At 40.0% G+C, this 16,121-nt stretch overlaps 3 long non-coding RNA genes across 9 annotated transcripts; 2 read left to right on the top strand and 1 right to left on the bottom strand.

Annotated features, from left to right (window-relative positions):
* Positions 1–1,016: 1,016 nt before the first annotated feature.
* LOC120929160 lies at positions 1,017–2,313 on the bottom strand. 3 transcript variants are annotated; one of them, XR_005747361.1, is made up of 4 exons: positions 2,118–2,313; positions 1,835–1,908; positions 1,437–1,536; positions 1,017–1,283 (listed from the first exon to the last, which is right to left on the bottom strand). It is a non-coding gene; the product is annotated as an uncharacterized LOC120929160 (long non-coding RNA). The 3 variants fall into 3 exon arrangements; XR_005747359.1 differs by having other exon boundaries at positions 1,020–1,283; positions 1,835–2,308; XR_005747360.1 differs by having other exon boundaries at positions 1,020–1,283; positions 1,437–1,531; positions 1,835–2,308.
* A 3,556-nt stretch (positions 2,314–5,869) lies between these two features.
* On the top strand, positions 5,870–7,059 carry LOC120929159. 3 transcript variants are annotated; one of them, XR_005747357.1, is made up of 4 exons: positions 5,870–5,961; positions 6,171–6,244; positions 6,543–6,642; positions 6,796–7,059. It is a non-coding gene; the product is annotated as an uncharacterized LOC120929159 (long non-coding RNA). The 3 variants fall into 3 exon arrangements; XR_005747356.1 differs by lacking the exon at positions 5,870–5,961 and having other exon boundaries at positions 6,067–6,244; positions 6,796–7,055; XR_005747358.1 differs by lacking the exon at positions 5,870–5,961 and having other exon boundaries at positions 6,067–6,244; positions 6,548–6,642; positions 6,796–7,054.
* Positions 7,060–12,675: 5,616 nt separating this feature from the next.
* On the top strand, positions 12,676–13,921 carry LOC120929157. 3 transcript variants are annotated; one of them, XR_005747354.1, is made up of 4 exons: positions 12,676–12,885; positions 13,095–13,168; positions 13,467–13,566; positions 13,720–13,921. It is a non-coding gene; the product is annotated as an uncharacterized LOC120929157 (long non-coding RNA). The 3 variants fall into 3 exon arrangements; XR_005747355.1 differs by lacking the exon at positions 12,676–12,885 and having other exon boundaries at positions 12,991–13,168; positions 13,472–13,566; positions 13,720–13,919; XR_005747353.1 differs by lacking the exon at positions 12,676–12,885 and having other exon boundaries at positions 12,991–13,168; positions 13,720–13,919.
* The last annotated feature ends 2,200 nt before the right edge of the window (positions 13,922–16,121 follow it).

The raw sequence follows: 16,121 nt of genomic DNA, 5'->3' as shown, positions 1-16,121 counted from the left end.
ACCCCGGCCAGACTGGCTAGAATGTTTGGAGGTCAGGGATCTGCCTGCTGGCGGTGCTCCATGCCCTCTGCCGATTTTATGCATGTCTTCTGGGATTGCCCCCAGGTCAGGGCATACTGGCAGGCGGTGGTGGATTGCATTAGGTCGGTCACTTCTATCTCGATCCCCATGACTGTTGAGGTGTGTTTGCTGCAGCTAGTTGAACCCCTGGCCACGACCAGGGCTATAAGGACTCTTCTTATTCTACTGCTTTTTTATGCCAAGAAAAGAATCATCCTTTCGTGGAAAAGCTCCTCAGCCCCAACGGTGACAGCCTGGAAGGTGTTAGTCAACAAAGCCATCCCATTCTATAAGGCAACTTACTTGAATAGAGGGGCATTGACCAAGTTTGATAAGGTATGGAGGGGCTGGATGGCCTCTGTGGATACAGTGTCAGATTAAGCTGGGTAGGTAGGATATATGGGGGTTTCCTTATACAGGAAAAATATGGGGACTCTTGTTAAAGCATCGACAGTAAAATTCTGTAGAAATATGTGGGCCTGGTCAAACCTCAATCATGAGAGCCACAACACCGATATGAATATCAAAAATATTTATTTTGTAAAAAGGTTTTCTTTATAAAAAGACATAGAAAAAGAAAAAAAGGGAAAAAAGCAAAAATTTTGTACATTGAATACTATAGAATGCATACTAGACAAATTCCAGACTATCAAGTAAAATGATACTTCAAGTGCATATAGATGCAGGTGATCTTCATTTCATCCCACATGTAACGGTTCTACTAGTTTCGCCCAAGGGGGCTTCGTCAGGAACCAATGGGGGGCAGTAGTCTGAGCAAACAAAAAGTATATCAATGAACAGGAACATATAAATCATAATATATACAAATAGTCACATAAATTGATTATATCGGTACATACAAACGTGTCTGGTTGACCATAGAGTTTAATATAATCATCGTTTATTATAGAACATAAAGATAATGTATTTTATTTAAATAAATGAAAGTCGAGTTAATGGAGTATCTGTGGTAGCTGTGGACTTTAACGAAAAAAATAAATAATAATTGTAAAGAATATATTTACCTGTGAAAATGGACTAAAAAAACCTGAATGATTGGCCGTGATTGGCTCAAAGTCCCAGATGGAAAATCCCAGATAGATGGAAGGAGGGATGGGAAAAAGAGGAAATGATCCTCTTAAGCATGCGGGTAGGATCGCCGTGCAATGCACAGAGCCTGGATGCAAGCCTATAGAGGAAGAGGAGCCGGAGGCAAGCAGGTACTGTAGGTACAGAATAAAAATATTAGGAATATTGAAAAATTAACAAGTAAAAAAGGAGAAAGAAAAAAGAAAAAAGGTAACCAGAAAGGGAGAAAAATTGCGATGAACAGACAACTGTAGAGAGATATGTGTAAAAGAATTAATGATTATTACCTGATTAAAATGATGATAGAAAAAATGGGAAGATTGATGATGAGGTAGTCTCAGAAGAGATGGATATAATTCATCCCAAGAGATTTCTGTCAATACTATACTGCACAAAATAGGAAGTCATTCACTACATCATCAGATTGTATAATGACAGATTAGTTTGAAAATTAATTATTAAAACTGCAAACAACAGCAGTAATAAAGATAATGTTAATATAAATATAAACGCCTATATAGGCTGCAAAGTATCAAACGAATCTAAATTAATTAGAAGAATGTGGCATTTTTTGTGTAATAATTCAACTTTATAGTTGTTATACCTATCATAGTAATAGGGGTATAGTATAAAAAGAGAATGAAAATACTAATCTAATTAAAAGGAATAATGGTAATGGTTTTACCTGATTCTAGTTGCAATAATAACTGCCGGGAATAGGGCAGATAAATTGCCCAGGAGAACTGTATAGTCCAGATACTGAATAGTGAGAAATAAAAGAAAGAAAGTCAATCCAGGAAAAAATATATTTCCTCATTGTTGACAGATAAGTGAGTAAAAAGTATATTTTCACAGAGTCTGCAAGTGGCAACAAAGTATCACATCCAGATTGTTGTGAATAATGAATTAAACTTGGAAGGAAAGAAAATAATGAAATAATGATAAGACAATGGTAGATGAAAGCATACCTATGACCTGCTGTTGCCTCTGTATACCAAGGAATGATTCCTCTGGCAGAGCTCACGCTGACACATCAGCTGTGCGGCTCACTAATAAGCTGCCCTCAATCAGAGTGAGATGATACACAGCTGAGTAGGGGGCAGCTCCTCACTCTAAGATGGGCGTGGTAATCACGGCAGATGTCATGGGGATTGCCCATAGGAACCACAGGGACCGCGTCTGCGCAGAAGAAGAGCATCCCTCTAGGAGATGCTGAATCTAACGCGCCGGCGCGGAGGAGAACTCCTGGGAAAGTGCACCAGCGTCACAAATGACGCATCAGTGCCTACCATATGGGTGCCGTGAAGAAGCGGACGCGCACTGACACTCAAGCCTCCGCTTGAGTTCAGATCAGTGACGCTGAGCTGGTGCGTGCCCCCTAGCGCCCAAAGTGGCTTGCAGCAATACTAATAGATGTCTGATGATAACGGCAGTGTGCTAAAGTGCAGGAGATCAATGCTGGTGATAGGAGAGCATGCAAAACAGGTTTGAATCCATGTCAGGCAAATGAGTGAAAATAGATGTGGGGAAAGGGGGGAAGAAGAGAAAAGGGGAAAAGAGAAGAAAAAGAAAAAGAGGGAAAGCAAAAGTAAATGTAGGTATAATAATTGAGAAATAAGAATTGGTGAAAAAAAAAGGAAAAAAAATATATTATTTAATTAATTATAAAGAATATTACAGGAATATAATATTATTTATAAAATCAAAATTAAGAAAAATAATAAAAAGATGGAAAAAATAATAATAATAATAATAATAAGAAAAATAATAATAAGAAAAAGAAAAAGAAAAAGAAAGAGAAAAAATAAATAAAAAATGTGTAAAGATATATAATAATAATGAGGAATATAAAATAAATAGGTAAAAGAAGGGCCCCCAGTGGACCCAGAAGAGACAAAAAAAAGGAGGAAAAACCGTAGATAAAGTCCACAGGTCACAGCATAAAACCACTCGAAATCCATTACAGTAATATTTGACATTAATGTTGTCACATCAAAGTATGTTCTTCTGTATAACCGAAAAAAATGGTATAAAAAACAAATCAAGTTAATTATAAAGTGTTGTTGCATGCCTACAGTCATATAAGCTGCACAATAAAGTTCTATACTCCCAAGTGTCGGGTGGTGGGGTATCGCAATAGTGGGGCTCGTATAAGTGTATAAACACAGTTCACGGCGCCAATTGCACCACCTCCTTCTAACAACAGGAAGTATTAGTGCTCAAGGGACTCGGACAAGATTGCTTGATAGGCCTTGATGGATTAAGGCTGATAGCCATTTGGTAAAGCCTGACCATAAAAGATGGAAGAACAGCTCAGATAGAAGAGCTTCAAATTAACAATGTAGTCACCCCGGTATGTCCAGCTTGTGGTCACTGGATTAAATTAAAGAAAGGGTTTATAACTAATATTTTCATTTAACCCTGGATGCTGAGTGGCATTAAGTGTATATATCCAGCGTGCTTCCGCTTGTAGCAGTCGTTTGTCAGCATCGCCTCCTCTCTCATTGAGAGGAATATGTGCCAAGGCAAAGAAGCCTAACATTGCCTGGTTGTGGTTATGGAACAAGCCCATGTGGCGGCTAATGGGTGTTTCCATAAGTTTTTTCTTTACAGCTAAGACATGGTCTCTCATTCTACAAAAGAAATTGCGTTTAGTTTTACCTACATAGTAGGCACCGCAATTGCATTTCATTATATAGATAATGCCAATTGTTTGGCAGGTTGCACGAAACTTGGGTGAATATGTTTCGCCATTAGGTAGAGAAACACTTTCACCTGGCAGAATATATCGACAAAAATTGCATTTACCGCACGGGAAAGTTCCTGTCTTAGTTGGTTTGGGCACCATTTGTGTCGCATAGTGGCTGGTAACGGCTCTATCCCGAATTGAGGGAGAGCGTTTGAATGTTATCTCCGGTTTTAAATGGATGAATTTTTTAATTTTATCATCGGAGGTAAGGAGATACCAGTATTTGCTGTAAATATTACGAATAGTTTGGTGCTGACGATTGAAGCGTGTAATCACCCTAGTAGTGTTGGCTTTAGAGACCTTTTTAGATTTATAGATAAGATCGTTTCTGTCTAATCGGCTGGCTTTATTGTAGGCACGGCGTAAGCAAGTCTTACTGTAGCCTCTCTCTTTGAGGCGGGCGTAAAGCTGTGCTGCTTCTTTTTTGTAATCTTCGTCGCGGGAGCAATTGCGCCTCAGTCTTAAATATTGACTGTATGGAATACTGTTGATTAGCGGACTGGGGTGCGAGCTGGAAGCATGCAGTAGGCTGTTGCCTGCTGTAGGTTTCCTGTAGAGTGTAGAACACAGGCTACCTTTACTATCAATAAAGAGTTCAACATCCAAAAAAGTTATATTTTTTTGGCTATAATTGTATGTAATTTTTAAATTGTAGTTGTTAATTTGTAGCCCCTCCAAAAACATCAGAAGCTCATCACGAGAGCCCCCCAAACCATGAAAACATCGTCTATATAGCGATGCCATGTTAGCACGCTATCAGATGACGTGTTCCTGGATTCCTCATTGAAGAGGTCACGTTCCCACCCCCCCAGGTACAGGTTGGCGTAGGAGGGGGCACAGCCTGCCCCCATAGCTACGCCCTGTACCTGGAGGTAGTGGGAACGTTTGAACAGAAAGATGTTGTTCGTCAAAATAAATTCAAGCATTTCTATAATGAAATTGTTATATTTAGAGGTATTTTTGTCACGTTCATTAAGGAAGCTCCTAATGACTTGTGTCCCCAGCCCATGTGGGATAGAATTATATAATGCCTCTATGTCAATGGCAACTAGCCAGGCATCAGGTGGAATAGTAAGGCCATCAACAATCTTTAATAGTTCGATGGTATCTTTTACGTGAGAAAACAGGCTCTGAACATGAGGGTATAGGTATTCGTCGATGATCCTACTGATGTTTTCAGTAAGGGAACCACAACCAGATACGATTGGACGTCCTGGAGGGGGTAAAACCCCCTTATGTATTTTAGGCAGGGCATAGAATGTCGGGGTGGTGGGGCTCTCGATGTTAAGAAATTGCAGAGTGGTCTCATCTATGGTGCCCAAGCGGCGTGCGCGGTTCAAAATCTGGCGATATCGCTCAATGCTTTGTGTGATCATCGAGGCTGGTACAGGTCTGTACCAGTCTCTATTTTTCAAAATTTTAAGGCACATCTCCTCATAACTGTGTCGATCCATTAGTACAATGTTTCCCCCTTTGTCGGAGGCTTTAACTACAAGATCGTCGTTATTACGGATAGTATTCAAGGCTGTTCTTAAATTTTTATTAAGGTTCGATGTAGTAGGTGACTTCCAGTTCGCTGCCTCTATGGCTTTGGTGACCTGCAGGACAAAAGCCCAAATATTGGGATTGCCCTGCAGGACAGGAAATGATCTGGATTTGGGCCTATAAGTTTTAGGGGTGACATAGACTGGTTTATTATGTCTTGACTGTATTAAGCCGCCGGGCACCACGCCCGGAAGTTGATACGTCCAGCCTTCCTCCTCAGGATTACTCTCATCCCACAGTTCCATTAGGTCCTGTAGGGCCTGTAACTCCTGCAGGGAAACATTGTCTAAGGCAGTGTTCTGCGCAGACGCGGTCCCTGTGGTTCCTATGGGCAATCCCCATGACATCTGCCGTGATTACCACGCCCATCTTAGAGTGAGGAGCTGCCCCCTACTCAGCTGTGTATCATCTCACTCTGATTGAGGTCAGCTTATTAGTGAGCCGCACAGCTGATGTGTCAGCGTGAGCTCTGCCAGAGGAATCATTCCTTGGTATACAGAGGCAACAGCAGGTCATAGGTATGCTTTCATTTACCATTGTCTTATCATTATTTCATTATTTTCTTTCCTTCCAAGTTCAATTCATTATTCACAACAATCTGGATGCGATACTTTGTTGCCACTTGCAGACTCTGTGAAAATATACTTTTTACTCACTTATCTGTCAACAATGAGGAAATATATTTTTTCCTGGATTGACTTTCTTTCTTTTATTTCTCACTATTCAGTATCTGGACTATACAGTTCTCCTGGGCAATTTATCTGCCCTATTCCCGGCAGTTATTATTGCAACTAGAATCAGGTAAAACCATTACCATTATTCCTTTTAATTAGATTAGTATTTTCATTCTCTTTTTATACTATACCCCTATTACTATGATAGGTATAACAACTATAAAGTTGAATTATTACACAAAAAATGCCACATTCTTCTAATTAATTTAGATTCGTTTGATACTTTGCAGCCTATATAGGCGTTTATATTTATATTAACATTATCTTTATTACTGCTGTTGTTTGCAGTTTTAATAATTAATTTTCAAACTAATCTGTCATTATACAATCTGATGATGTAGTGAATGACTTCCTATTTTGTGCAGTATAGTATTGACAGAAATCTCTTGGGATGAATTATATCCATCTCTTCTGAGACTACCTCATCATCAATCTTCCCATTTTTTCTATCATCATTTTAATCAGGTAATAATCATTAATTCTTTTACACATATCTCTCTACAGTTGTCTGTTCATCGCAATTTTTCTCCCTTTCTGGTTACCTTTTTTCTTTTTTCTTTCTCCTTTTTTACTTGTTAATTTTTCAATATTCCTAATATTTTTATTCTGTACCTACAGTACCTGCTTGCCTCCGGCTCCTCTTCCTCTATAGGCTTGCATCCAGGCTCTGTGCATTGCACGGCGATCCTACCCGCATGCTTAAGAGGATCATTTCCTCTTTTTCCCATCCCTCCTTCCATCTATCTGGGATTTTCCATCTGGGACTTTGAGCCAATCACGGCCAATCATTCAGGTTTTTTTAGTCCATTTTCACAGGTAAATATATTCTTTACAATTATTATTTATTTTTTTCGTTAAAGTCCACAGCTACCACAGATACTCCATTAACTCGACTTTCATTTATTTAAATAAAATACATTATCTTTATGTTCTATAATAAACGATGATTATATTAAACTCTATGGTCAACCAGACACGTTTGTATGTACCGATATAATCAATTTATGTGACTATTTGTATATATTATGATTTATATGTTCCTGTTCATTGATATACTTTTTGTTTGCTCAGACTACTGCCCCCCATTGGTTCCTGACGAAGCCCCCTTGGGCGAAACTAGTAGAACCGTTACATGTGGGATGAAATGAAGATCACCTGCATCTATATGCACTTGAAGTATCATTTTACTTGATAGTCTGGAATTTGTCTAGTATGCATTCTATAGTATTCAATGTACAATATTTTTGCTTTTTTCCCTTTTTTTCTTTTTCTATGTCTTTTTATAAAGAAAACCTTTTTACAAAATAAATATTTTTGATATTCATATCGGTGTTGTGGCTCTCATGATTGAGGTTTGACCAGGCCCACATATTTCTACAGAATTTTACTGTCGATGCTTTAACAAGAGTCCCCATATTTTTCCTGTATAAGGAAACCCCCATATATCCTCTTTCATAGAGGGACTTGAAAGCTGACAGTCAATCCTTATTTAATTAATGTTTATGCTCTGTCAATCCACTTATATCTTATTATAGGGTGGATTTAAACACCCGTGCTCCCCCCATTTAAGACAGAGCTCTAACATACTCTAGTTGATCTTCCTGTTAACCTCACTCATGTGCCACATTTATTGTGACAATTTGATTTTTCTATGTGCTTTCTCTAACTACTGAAACACTAATATTTTAATTTGTTTATTTTTTGCTGTGTCATACCAGCTGTTCACTATTACTGCACATTATCGTTCCTATTGTTTTAAGGGACAGGCCTCCTCTTTACCATCTTGCTTGTTTGATATCGTTCGGCTAGCCAATCAACGAGAAAGTAATCACCCCTCTGTCAAGATGGTGGAATATTGTGGTAAGGAGTGGGAGGGATTTATAGCTGAGGTGAAGAAATCTAGGATCAAGGATGAGGCTTCGGAAGATGATGCTAATTCCTTTTTCCTGGGTCTACAAAAATTAGTTGAAAAGAAAACGCGCCTATTCTGGCACAAGGAATTCTTTCAACAATACATCAGTACCAAAATTGTGCCTTGGGGTTTAAGGATACAAATATTTCCAAATATCAACAAAGTAGAAGCAAATGTCAAGGCAGCGTGGGAGCTTAATTTACAGAACTGTTCGTTTAATATGATGAATATTTTGTGTGAACAATATAGCCGTGATATGAGCAATATTGATTGTGAGATCAAAGACTGGCAAGACATTAATCACAATGTACGTTCATATGTTGACTATTCAGCATATGATGATCAACTTAAAGTCCATTTGACCAAGTATGCCACTAACCTGATTAAAACTAAGGAAAATAAATACCAAAGAGATAAAAGGGCATATGACAATGCTCAGGCATATAGATGGCCGAGTAACCCTCAGCGTAAAAATGTTAATGTAAAGAAATCCTTTGATAAGAAAAGCTCCCCTAAAAACAGTCCTAGACGTCAGTCTGATACATCTTCTCTGTCATCTGCATCTTACTTTCCAGTTGAGAGACGCACTGACACAGATAACAAAAAGAGAAAAAACGATCTAGACAGGAGCCTGCAGGAGGTCACTCGATCTCAGTTTCCTCTAAAGGATAAACGATCCCGTGCTCAAAGATCGCGTACTAGTAATTCCAGTAACAACACGAGCATTTTCAGTAATACTTCTCTTACGCTGCCTATCTCCACTACAGGGTTAGTTGCAACATCTACCCTTGCTCCACCTATGACCCCCATGCCACATAGTTCCAATCATGTAACATCTAATGTTTCATCAGAATTACGCACTGCACCCATATTTACTGTCGATAGGAAACACAGTGCAGGCACACAGAGTACCCAGCAGACAGTAAAAGATCAGGTCCCGGCCCCCACAATGATGTAGACCGGGACACAACAAAAGTAAAAAATATTATTAACCTTTCTCCCTATCCTTTAACCACAGATCAAGAAAAGGTTCTTCAACTTGGTCTCTCATTCTGCCCAGATGGCGAGGCGGACAAATTTGAACTGGTAAAAGACTTGCACCTTTTCGCTAGACGATTAATGTACAAGGTACTTTACGATAACGCGGCTAATCCCTCTAACCCCTCTATCATTGACAACACTGCCTTAGACAATGTTTCCCTGCAGGAGTTACAGGCCCTACAGGACCTAATGGAACTGTGGGATGAGAGTAATCCTGAGGAGGAAGGCTGGACGTATCAACTTCCGGGCGTGGTGCCCGGCGGCTTAATACAGTCAAGACATAATAAACCAGTCTATGTCACCCCTAAAACTTATAGGCCCAAATCCAGATCATTTCCTGTCCTGCAGGGCAATCCCAATATTTGGGCTTTTGTCCTGCAGGTCACCAAAGCCATAGAGGCAGCGAACTGGAAGTCACCTACTACATCGAACCTTAATAAAAATTTAAGAACAGCCTTGAATACTATCCGTAATAACGACGATCTTGTAGTTAAAGCCTCCGACAAAGGGGGAAACATTGTACTAATGGATCGACACAGTTATGAGGAGATGTGCCTTAAAATTTTGAAAAATAGAGACTGGTACAGACCTGTACCAGCCTCGATGATCACACAAAGCATTGAGCGATATCGCCAGATTTTGAACCGCGCACGCCGCTTGGGCACCATAGATGAGACCACTCTGCAATTTCTTAACATCGAGAGCCCCACCACCCGACATTCTATGCCCTGCCTAAAATACATAAGGGGGTTTTACCCCCTCCAGGACGTCCAATCGTATCTGGTTGTGGTTCCCTTACTGAAAACATCAGTAGGATCATCGACGAATACCTATACCCTCATGTTCAGAGCCTGTTTTCTCACGTAAAAGATACCATCGAACTATTAAAGATTGTTGATGGCCTTACTATTCCACCTGATGCCTGGCTAGTTGCCATTGACATAGAGGCATTATATAATTCTATCCCACATGGGCTGGGGACACAAGTCATTAGGAGCTTCCTTAATGAACGTGACAAAAATACCTCCAAATATAACAATTTCATTATAGAAATGCTTGAATTTATTTTGACGAACCACATCTTTCTGTTCAAACGTTCCCACTACCTCCAGGTACAGGGCGTAGCTATGGGGGCAGGCTGTGCCCCCTCCTACGCCAACCTGTACCTGGGGGGGTGGGAACGTGACCTCTTCAATGAGGAATCCAGGAACACGTCATCTGATAGCGTGCTAACATGGCATCGCTATATAGACGATGTTTTCATGGTTTGGGGGGGCTCTCGTGATGAGCTTCTGATGTTTTTGGAGGGGCTACAAATTAACAACTACAATTTAAAAATTACATACAATTATAGCCAAAAAAATATAACTTTTTTGGATGTTGAACTCTTTATTGATAGTAAAGGTAGCCTGTGTTCTACACTCTACAGGAAACCTACAGCAGGCAACAGCCTACTGCATGCTTCCAGCTCGCACCCCAGTCCGCTAATCAACAGTATTCCATACAGTCAATATTTAAGACTGAGGCGCAATTGCTCCCGCGACGAAGATTACAAAAAAGAAGCAGCACAGCTTTATGCCCGCCTCAAAGAGAGAGGCTACAGTAAGACTTGCTTACGCCGTGCCTACAATAAAGCCAGCCGATTAGACAGAAACGATCTTATCTATAAATCTAAAAAGGTCTCTAAAGCCAACACTACTAGGGTGATTACACGCTTCAATCGTCAGCACCAAACTATTCGTAATATTTACAGCAAATACTGGTATCTCCTTACCTCCGATGATAAAATTAAAAAATTCATCCATTTAAAACCGGAGATAACATTCAAACGCTCTCCCTCAATTCGGGATAGAGCCGTTACCAGCCACTATGCGACACAAATGGTGCCCAAACCAACTAAGACAGGAACTTTCCCGTGCGGTAAATGCAATTTTTGTCGATATATTCTGCCAGGTGAAAGTGTTTCTCTACCTAATGGCGAAACATATTCACCCAAGTTTCGTGCAACCTGCCAAACAATTGGCATTATCTATATAATGAAATGCAATTGCGGTGCCTACTATGTAGGTAAAACTAAACGCAATTTCTTTTGTAGAATGAGAGACCATGTCTTAGCTGTAAAGAAAAAACTTATGGAAACACCCATTAGCCGCCACATGGGCTTGTTCCATAACCACAACCAGGCAATGTTAGGCTTCTTTGCCTTGGCACATATTCCTCTCAATGAGAGAGGAGGCGATGCTGACAAACGACTGCTACAAGCGGAAGCACGCTGGATATATACACTTAATGCCACTCAGCATCCAGGGTTAAATGAAAATATTAGTTATAAACCCTTTCTTTAATTTAATCCAGTGACCACAAGCTGGACATACCGGGGTGACTACATTGTTAATTTGAAGCTCTTCTATCTGAGCTGTTCTTCCATCTTTTATGGTCAGGCTTTACCAAATGGCTATCAGCCTTAATCCATCAAGGCCTATCAAGCAATCTTGTCCGAGTCCCTTGAGCACTAATACTTCCTGTTGTTAGAAGGAGGTGGTGCAATTGGCGCCGTGAACTGTGTTTATACACTTATACGAGCCCCACTATTGCGATACCCCACCACCCGACACTTGGGAGTATAGAACTTTATTGTGCAGCTTATATGACTGTAGGCATGCAACAACACTTTATAATTAACTTGATTTGTTTTTTATACCATTTTTTTCGGTTATACAGAAGAACATACTTTGATGTGACAACATTAATGTCAAATATTACTGTAATGGATTTCGAGTGGTTTTATGCTGTGACCTGTGGACTTTATCTACGGTTTTTCTTTTTTTTGTCTCTTCTGGGTCCACTGGGGGCCCTTCTTTTACCTATTTATTTTATATTCCTCATTATTATATATCTTTACACATTTTTTATTTATTTTTTCTCTTTCTTTTTCTATTTCTTTTTCTTATTATTTTTCTTATTATTATTATTATTATTATTATTTTTTCCATCTTTTTATTATTTTTCTTAATTTTGATTTTATAAATAATATTATATTCCTGTAATATTCTTTATAATTAATTAAATAATATATTTTTTTCCTTTTTTTTTCACCAATTCTTATTTCTCAATTATTATACCTACATTTACTTTTGCTTTCCCTCTTTTTCTTTTTCTTCTCTTTTCCCCTTTTCTCTTCTTCCCCCCTTTCCCCACATCTATTTTCACTCATTTGCCTGACATGGATTCAAACCTGTTTTGCATGCTCTCCTATCACCAGCATTGATCTCCTGCACTTTAGCACACTGCCGTTATCATCAGACATCTATTAGTATTGCTGCAAGCCACTTTGGGCGCTAGGGGGCACGCACCAGCTCAGCGTCACTGATCTGAACTCAAGCGGAGGCTTGAGTGTCAGTGCGCGTCCGCTTCTTCACGGCACCCATATGGTAGGCACTGATGCGTCATTTGTGACGCTGGTGCACTTTCCCAGGAGTTCTCCTTCTCCGCGCCGGCGCGTTAGATTCAGCATCTCCTAGAGGGATGCTCTTCTTCTGCGCAGACGCGGTCCCTGTGGTTCCTATGGGCAATCCCCATGACATCTGCCATGATTACCACGCCCATCTTAGAGTGAGGAGCTGCCCCCTACTCAGCTGTGTATCATCTCACTCTGATTGAGGGCAGCTTATTAGTGAGCCGCACAGCTGATGTGTCAGCGTGAGCTCTGCCAGAGGAATCATTCCTTGGTATACAGAGGCAACAGCAGGTCATAGGTATGCTTTCATCTACCATTGTCTTATCATTATTTCATTATTTTCTTTCCTTCCAAGTTTAATTCATTATTCACAACAATCTGGATGCGATACTTTGTTGCCACTTGCAGACTCTGTGAAAATATACTTTTTACTCACTTATCTGTCAACAATGAGGAAATATATTTTTTCCTGGATTGACTTTCTTTCTTTTATTTCTCACTATTCAGTATCTGGACTATACAGTTCTCCTGGGCAATTTATCTGCCCTATTCCCGGCAGTTATTATTGCAACTAGAATCAGGTAAAACCATTACCATTATTCCTTTTAATTAGATTAGTATTTTCATTCTCTTTTTATACTATACCCCTATTACTATGATAGGTATAACAACTATAAAGTTGAATTATTACACAAAAAATGCCACATTCTTCTAATTAATTTAGATTCGTTTGATACTTTGCAGCCTATATAGGCGTTTATATTTATATTAACATTATCTTTATTACTGCTGTTGTTTGCAGTTTTAATAATTAATTTTCAAACTAATCTGTCATTATACAATCTGATGATGTAGTGAATGACTTCCTATTTTGTGCAGTATAGTATTGACAGAAATCTCTTGGGATGAATTATATCCATCTCTTCTGAGACTACCTCATCATCAATCTTCCCATTTTTTCTATCATCATTTTAATCAGGTAATAATCATTAATTCTTTTACACATATCTCTCTACAGTTGTCTGTTCATCGCAATTTTTCTCCCTTTCTGGTTACCTTTTTTCTTTTTTCTTTCTCCTTTTTTACTTGTTAATTTTTCAATATTCCTAATATTTTTATTCTGTACCTACAGTACCTGCTTGCCTCCGGCTCCTCTTCCTCTATAGGCTTGCATCCAGGCTCTGTGCATTGCACGGCGATCCTACCCGCATGCTTAAGAGGATCATTTCCTCTTTTTCCCATCCCTCCTTCCATCTATCTGGGATTTTCCATCTGGGACTTTGAGCCAATCACGGCCAATCATTCAGGTTTTTTTAGTCCATTTTCACAGGTAAATATATTCTTTACAATTATTATTTATTTTTTTCGTTAAAGTCCACAGCTACCACAGATACTCCATTAACTTGACTTTCATTTATTTAAATAAAATACATTATCTTTATGTTCTATAATAAACGATGATTATATTAAACTCTATGGTCAACCAGACACGTTTGTATGTACCGATATAATCAATTTATGTGACTATTTGTATATATTATGATTTATATGTTCCTGTTCATTGATATACTTTTTGTTTGCTCAGACTACTGCCCCCCATTGGTTCCTGACGAAGCCCCCTTGGGCGAAACTAGTAGAACCGTTACATGTGGGATGAAATGAAGATCACCTGCATCTATATGCACTTGAAGTATCATTTTACTTGATAGTCTGGAATTTGTCTAGTATGCATTCTATAGTATTCAATGTACAATATTTTTGCTTTTTTCCCTTTTTTTCTTTTTCTATGTCTTTTTATAAAGAAAACCTTTTTACAAAATAAATATTTTTGATATTCATATCGGTGTTGTGGCTCTCATGATTGAGGTTTGACCAGGCCCACATATTTCTACAGAATTTTACTGTCGATGCTTTAACAAGAGTCCCCATATTTTTCCTGTATAAGGAAACCCCCATATATCCTCTTTCATAGAGGGACTTGAAAGCTGACAGTCAATCCTTATTTAATTAATGTTTATGCTCTGTCAATCCACTTATATCTGGGTAGGTAGGAGGCATGCGTGGTCTGACAGCTGAGAGGGTCAGGGAAATTGTGGGAAGGGGCGCCAGAGGGGTGCAGGATATGTCTCATGATGACTGTTCACTTTGGAAAGGGTACTAGTTATTGCCTATTATGGTGGGGTTGGGTCCTTTGGGATGGAGTGAGAGCATCCGTCTCTTAGCTCGGCACTGGGGTCGAGGGTCGGCAAGAAGGCTTTATTTATACTGTGTAGGGGGGAACGGTCAAGCTTGGACTTCATTGCATTATGATCCATCTCATTACATTTGACCGATATTGAATATGTCTAATGCAAGCATTTGTCCCCCCCCCTTCCCCCCACCCTTTTTATTTATTTTTTTCCCCCCCACTTCCCCCCTTCCCCTCTTTCCCCTTTTCTCTTGGTTGGGTTTTGGTTTGCACAACGGTCTCTGTGTCATGACCGGTAACTGTTGGTCGCGTTTGTGGCTTGTTATTGTATATGTGTCTTGAAAAATTCAATAAAAATAATTTTACAAAAAAAATATATATATATTGGATTGTAATGTAATTTTTTTGCAAATGTTTTTTTTTTCTTTTCTACCTTTCCTGTCTATTTCAGTATCAGGTCAGCATTCGGGCTCGAATGCTTTAGGGACACTGGGGACAGTGTCCATTCAAGTGGGAGGAGTATGTAGCGCCCCCCTACTTTCAGTACGAGCGCTATACTAAAATTAGTGGGGAATGGGAGGGTTAATTTACTCCCATTCACTAATTGTGGAAATTTAGGCTGCTGCCATTTCCAGAATTTGTCCTGTAGGTCAGTCTGCACTCCAGGGGTGCATTATCACCCCTGGGCAGCAGTTGGCGCTAGAGGGATTCTGGGGGACCCACCTTCTTCCAGCAGCCAGAGGAGTTTCTCCCTCATTGGGCATGCTGGGAGGGGGGATATATCTGTGGCAGCCGCTTTTAGCGCGTCGTTCTTGCGGGGCCCGAGTTCCAGGTGCGGTACCCACCTTCAGGGTACGCGCATCCATGGGCCCCGCCACCGCGTCCTGCCAGGCTGAGTTCAGGCATCATGCAGAGCCTCACCCTAACATTGAAAGGGGCTCCAGCGACTTGCTGGGTCCCAACCTTCTGCTGAGAGGATACTAATTCGGGAGCTGTATGGTGGGGGATTGGCTTGGGAGCACCTAGAACTAGAGGTTTTCCTGGAGACCTAGACGAATCATCGGGGATCCGGTCACCACACCGTATGACAGGTATGCTCAAGCTGTCAGTGGGTGACATTGATTGAATTAACTGGGAGAATTTGCTCCAACTGATTTCACAAATCCTAAATTGTCTAGCTTGTGGCAGAGGCCCTGAGCCAGGCCTGTGGCAGAGGTCTGTTTCCTCCCAGTGATCTACAAGTGACGCTCTGGCTGAAAGGCCTGAGATAGTTGCCTGTCCGGGGGCACTTTACCCACCCTGATTGGGTGGCGAAGAATTGAGTTTGACTATTGCTGAGAGCAGGC

The sequence above is a fragment of the Rana temporaria genome, chromosome 2 (genome assembly GCF_905171775.1).
Source record: "Rana temporaria chromosome 2, aRanTem1.1, whole genome shotgun sequence".
Lineage (NCBI taxonomy): Eukaryota > Metazoa > Chordata > Amphibia > Anura > Ranidae > Rana > Rana temporaria.
This window is presented reverse-complemented; position numbering and strand designations above follow the sequence as displayed.